Raw genomic sequence first — 5,959 nt, forward strand, 5'->3', positions numbered from 1 at the left:
AGTACAGGAACATGAACAGTTTAGCCTGCAGCCTCCTTGAAGGAAAGAATATATTATGCTCCTCTGTGGAATGTTCAGGGGAGAAGATGTTACAAGGGTTTCCCCCCATTATACTATTTCCTGGGATCCTCCCCCCTCCCCACATGGGAAGTAGTTTATCAGAAACGCCAGCCAAGGTTCTTCAAGCTTTTGCAGAAATAAACAAAGAAGCAATGTTTTACCCACAACAGGAGTAAAAGTGCAATTGTCGGGCACCCACCAGACACAAAGTCTTTCTTGAGGCACAAGCAGGAAAGGGAGGCAGAACAGGAAGCAGAATAGTATATCCAAGAACAACCTAGGTAAAGGAGGACAATGTAGGCAGCTCTTTGAGAACAAAAACAGCCCAGCAAAAGGATTGTCTATATGGAAAATCTGGAGCACTACAACAGTTCACACAGCAGTTAGTTTGCTTTCTGAGAGTACTTTGATTGTGAAAAGTAGCTGCTCAGCCAATGGAATTGCAGAAAAATAAGGCATCTTCTCCTGCCATCACACTTCCTGTGTGATGGGCTCCTTGGAGGAGGAAGGGTGGGATATAAATTTGATAAATAAAAAATGTGCATGCTTATTCCTAGTTGGAGGCCATCTCCCTGTAGGGAAATTGCTCAGAACTGGAAAAAAGAGAAAACACCAACAAAAGACAAATGGATTTTAAAGATAATGAACTATGCAGAGCTGGTTAAACTAACAGTAAAAATAAGAAACCAACATGACAGACTATTCATGGAAGAATGGAAGCCCTTTTTGAAATATCTGGAAAAATGTCATAATCAGATGAAATCACAAGCAGGATTTGAAATATGAGCAGCGGTGGAAAATGGATAATATATGAAATAGAATAATATGTCTTAGGTGAAACATTTATTAGAATGAAGTACGTAAATGGGATGGGATTAAGAACAGCATAGGGGGGAGAGATGGGAAGTCAAAGTTTAAAGAGAAATGTATAACAAATTTAGAATCTTGAATACTTTTTTAATGTAATAAAAATTTGACAAAAAGGGAAACGGAAAATGCTCAAGTGAAGTACTAGGAAGGGCATTATATTGTGGCTGTGTGGTGTGCTGCAAACAGTTGTTTCTTGGCTGCTTTAGCAGAATGAGTGCTTACAGGTTGCTAGCCTTCATGGGTGGGCATCCTGACACTCATCTCATCAGGAGTGCCAACTGGGCCCCACAACCATGGGTGCCCAGGGTTGTGGGTGCCATGCAACCTTGCACAAAAAATTGTGGGTGCCCAGCCCTTCCATGGGGAATTTTGGGGATGCCCAGAGCCCTAGGGAGTTGGCACCTATGTCTCAATGTGTGGGTTCTACTAACAGTATTGCCAGCATTTCCCAGAGTTTGTTTGTTTAAGTAAGAGAAAGTCAAAGACGGGAGCAGACTGAGAAAGGGGGGAAATAAAATTAAAATGAGACAAACATGCTGAAAAATTTACATGGTGGGGCCCATACCACAGGTTGGGTTTGAAGTGTGCCCTTGATTTGAAAAGGTTGATGATTATTGGCTAAGGGCACCGTTTCCGCTGTTCATTACCAGAAAGGCTCGTTTTTCTTTTGCTCGAAGGGTATTACTAGGTCTTATTATCTTTTGCCTAACCGGTTTAAATTCACAACGAGAAGAAACTTGGAGGGCAGCCTGGATATGCACAGGAGACTTGCTGGGCAGACAATGACGCTATGCAAACAGCAGCTTGAAACACAGGTTATTAGTGAGTGAGGACAGAGGACTTTGACCTGGAGTCAGGAGGGGGAAGCCAGTTCCAGAAAGCAGGGGAACGGTGGCCAAAAACAATCTCGGAGAGCAACAGTGGTATAGTCAGCACCTTAGGAGGTGAATCTTGGTCCAAAGGCAAGCACAGCAGGTGAGATGGAAGGAAATGCAGAAACTGGTAGTGTGTGTGTTTTTAGACAGCTTGACTTTGAAGGAAGCAGTAATTTATGTGCAATCATGAGGAAAGCAGTGAAAAGCCTCTGCTGGAAACAAGAAAATTGGGACATTTTCATTGCCAGTCAATCTGCTGCTTTAAAAAGCAGCACTTCGCATTCCTTTGGGAGCTGTGAAGTTCTGCTCCAAAAGAAACAAAAGCCCAAACAAGTTTTACAGACCAATATTTGCCTGATATCTCTCTTTAAAAAAACAAACCCAAAAACACCAAGGCTTTCGTTTTCATTAAATTTATAACATTAAAAGCCTTTCAATTGAAACTTTTATATGGCAGTGAAGAAGATGGATATGGTTTGAATGAGTAGGATTGCACTGGAAAGCAATGTTTTGTACTGTACGCTACTAGCATGGCCAGAAGTGGTAGCTAGAACAAGGTTGATGAAACTGTGGCCATCCAGAGGTTGTTAGACCACAAATCCCATAATCCCTGACCACTGGTACTGGCTGTCGCTGATGGAGGTTGTGGTTCAACAACATCTGGAGAGCGAGAAGTTCTCCACTCCTCAATGTAGGATGGGCCTGGGTGATCTGGGGAGCCTTCTGCCTGGGGAGCCTTCTACCACCTTATCCCTCTAGCCAATTAATTTTTGACCTTGAACTGTAATAATATATCTTGTTGGCCTGTATAGGAGATGAAGAGATGGGTTGGTGGTAGAGAAGCTGGAATGTATCCTATTATACAAAGGTAAGAGTCATAACCATTGTTCCCCCTACTCTTTCCTCTGGCCCTGCTCATCACTGGCATATGGCCCCCAGAAGGTGAGGGAATATGTCATTCAGAGTTCCTGCCAGTTCTGGGCTCTGCACATATCGATTTGTTCAGATGTACGTAAACAAGCCATGTGCCATTGTGACCCTACTGCTCTTTCCCTCCTCCTCTCTTGCTGCACCACAATAAGCTAAGAAGGCGTCAATTAACCACAGTTTCCTGTTGTATCCAACCAGGAACAATGGTTACTGGCTTCGGAGCAGGTCAGGATTTAAATCAAAGCATGGATTAATATTTTGCTTTTTCTGAACTTGGTATCTATCATTTCCTGGTTTGGATGTAATAGAAAACAATATTATTCATTGTTTTTATTTTATTATAGTATTCTAATTGAAGATTTCTGGAATTCCTGGAATTCAAGGAAGGGAGGAAGGGTGCTTGCAGAACCAAGGGTAATTCATATATTGGTTTAGTAAGACAAGTATTTTGAACTCAACCATCACTTTTAGTAATAATTACTCTTGTGTGGAATTATGAACAACTTATCTTATCAAGCCACATGCACTCAGGGTACGTCCTATTATAAGTTTTATGGAAAATAATGATTCCCTTGATTTCTGCGTGCCGTTTTCCTGTCCAAATGTGGCTCTGAACTGTTGAGTTTCTTATATTGTGAATATTCTAATTAATTATTTTATTGTTTGTCTCTTGAAATTCAGTACATATGTGATGCTGTTTTGCATTCATGGGAAAGATTGAGTAGTTGTAAAAAAAAAGAGACCTGCTTGTCTATCTGATGCTTGTCTCTGTAGTAATGTGTCACTAACTCAACTTTAGCTTCTTGCTTCCTCATTTGCAAAGGTGACTTCGTGTTCCTTGGAGGGTCCATTCAGCGTTGGCAAGGGCACAGCTAATAGACTCTCCGGTGTCCTGGGACGCCCTTGACCCATTCCGTCAACACCATTCTGTAGAGGATTATGGAAGACAACCAGGAGACAGATGTCACATTTTACCCTTTGTTCATGCAATTTCCTTTGCCCTCTTTTATCGTGAGTGCTGATGACAAGATGTGTTATTGCGTGTTGAATAACCAGGGCTGTAGCTACTTGGTGAGATAATGCAAAATAAAACAAATAGCAGCTATAGAATTGCAAAGCCAAATTTTCCAAAATTGTTAGAAGCATTTTCTGCATGTAGTGGAGACCTACCAGGAGTCTCTCACAGAAGCCTCTGTTACATATATCTTCAGAAAGGGGGAATTCACAAACTTAAACTGTTCAGGTTTGATCTGGTAAAGAATCATCAGCTGTATTTATTTAAGTACTGAATTGCAACTCTATTTATTTTTAGGATATTCTCTTACTGAAAAGCATAGCTGGAGCACAGCTAAACAATTGCCGTCAACTGCAAGTGTGTTGTTTGGGTGATGTATTGCGAACCTCAGTGATGAATAATAATTATTTTTCAAAGCAAGTCACAACATTGCTTAGAAATGCTAAGTATTCATACACTACTTTAAAGGAGAATAATAATAATAATAATAATAATAATAATAATAATAATAATAATAATTTATTTTTATACCCCACCAATATGGCTGGGTTTCCCTAGCCACTCTGTGCGGCTTCCAGCAGAATATTAAAATAAAATGATTCATCAAATATTAAAAGCTTCCCTAAACAGGGCTGCCTTCAGATGTCTCCTAAAAGTCTGGTAGTTGCTTATTCCTTTGACATCTGATGGGAGGGCGTTCCACAGGGTGGGCACCACTACCGAGAAGGCCCTCTGCCTGGTTCCCTGTAATTTCGCTTCTCGCAGTGAGGGAACCACCAGAAGGCCCTTGGAGCTGGACCTCAATGTCCGGGCAGAACAATAGGGGTGGAGACGCTCCTTCAGGTATACTGGGCCGAGGCCATAGCTGTCAACCCTCCCTTTTTTGTGAGAAACTCCCTTATTCCAAGCCACAGTTATCAGCCTTCCCCTTTTTTTGCTGAAAATTCCCTTATTCCAGCGCCATTTCCCGCTGCTATCCTGGATTGTTAGATATACCGACTGTCCCCGGGACAGGTGAGGCTGCTGCTGATCCCTTATTTTGACAGCTATGGTCAAGGCCATTTAGGGATTTAAAGGTCAACAGCAACACTTTGAATCGTGCCCGTAAATATACTGGGAGCCAATGTAAAAAAAAAAGTGATGGTTTGTGTTAACCTCTCCCTCATTTGCAGGCTGAGGTGCAGTAAGCCTGAGATCACCGGGGGCGGGGCAGGGTGTGTGGAAAACAGCAACAAATGACACAACAAAAGCTTGAGACCAAAATGGACACAACTTTATTGATTACAGATAGCAGTAGGCTTTGGCATAGGCACTGGGTATGTATCCTGAATCAATCAACAATTGTTGGGTTAGGGATACCCCCATGATGCAAATCAAATACTGGTGATCCCTCTGGAATGCCATTTGGGGAGTTCTGTGGCCCATTAGCCTATTTTATTCCTCCCTTCCACCTGGTTGTCAATTTTTGCCCTCTCAGTCTTTCAACATACCATACCATTGGATTATTATGATGCTGCTGCTGCTGCTGTGTGTGTAGTAGTACATGTTCTTTTACCTCAGGTTGTTTCCCTGCAGAATTTTATCTTCATTCCTTGTGGTTACCTCGAGTCCTCCAATACCACTTTCTTGTGCATAGGTGCTGTGGTTGTGGCTACATAAGCACAAGCCCAGGAAGGCTCTAATGGATCTCACTATATAGATATGTTGCATATGACAGCCCCTTGTTGTCTGTGGGACTCAACTCTGTTGTTGACTGAGCTGATTATCCCTTTCTCAGGATACCTTTCCCCACTGCAGCTCGACCATCCCTCAAGCTATTTGCCTTGTTCTAAGAACACACCCTGGGAACATATCTTACTCCCCCAAGTCACGCTCTGTAACTAATGGGCTGTTTGAAATGTGCTGTCTCCTCCTGTCTGTCGAGTCCTGTTAATTGAAACAGAATGGGGAAAAATTGAGGTTGTTTTTTAAAAAAAAGTGGTTCAATTCAGCCAAGACGGCAAGAAACAGACTCTCCATTTGCCTCCCTCCCAAGTGATTTTAGACAGAACCTTTTCAACGGCGTGGTTCTACTTCAAATGATAGATCTCCTGACAGAAGAGGACCTCTCATATCAAACTCACGTGTAGAGTCAGTCCTCCTGATTCAGGACTCCTACTGAACAATGGGCAGTAAGGAACACAAAGTCCTGGAGTGTCTTCATATATTT

The 5,959-nt window shown here is 42.2% G+C and overlaps 1 long non-coding RNA gene across 1 annotated transcript; it reads left to right on the top strand.

The window, feature by feature from the left end:
* Positions 1–2,687: 2,687 nt before the first annotated feature.
* On the top strand, positions 2,688–4,213 carry LOC118089273 (uncharacterized). The gene is made up of 3 exons (XR_004693099.2): positions 2,688–2,960; positions 3,080–3,149; positions 3,559–4,213. It is a non-coding gene; the product is annotated as an uncharacterized LOC118089273 (long non-coding RNA).
* Positions 4,214–5,959: the final 1,746 nt, after the last annotated feature.

Source organism: Zootoca vivipara, chromosome 7 (assembly GCF_963506605.1).
Source record: "Zootoca vivipara chromosome 7, rZooViv1.1, whole genome shotgun sequence".
NCBI classification, from domain to species: Eukaryota; Metazoa; Chordata; class Lepidosauria; order Squamata; family Lacertidae; genus Zootoca; species Zootoca vivipara.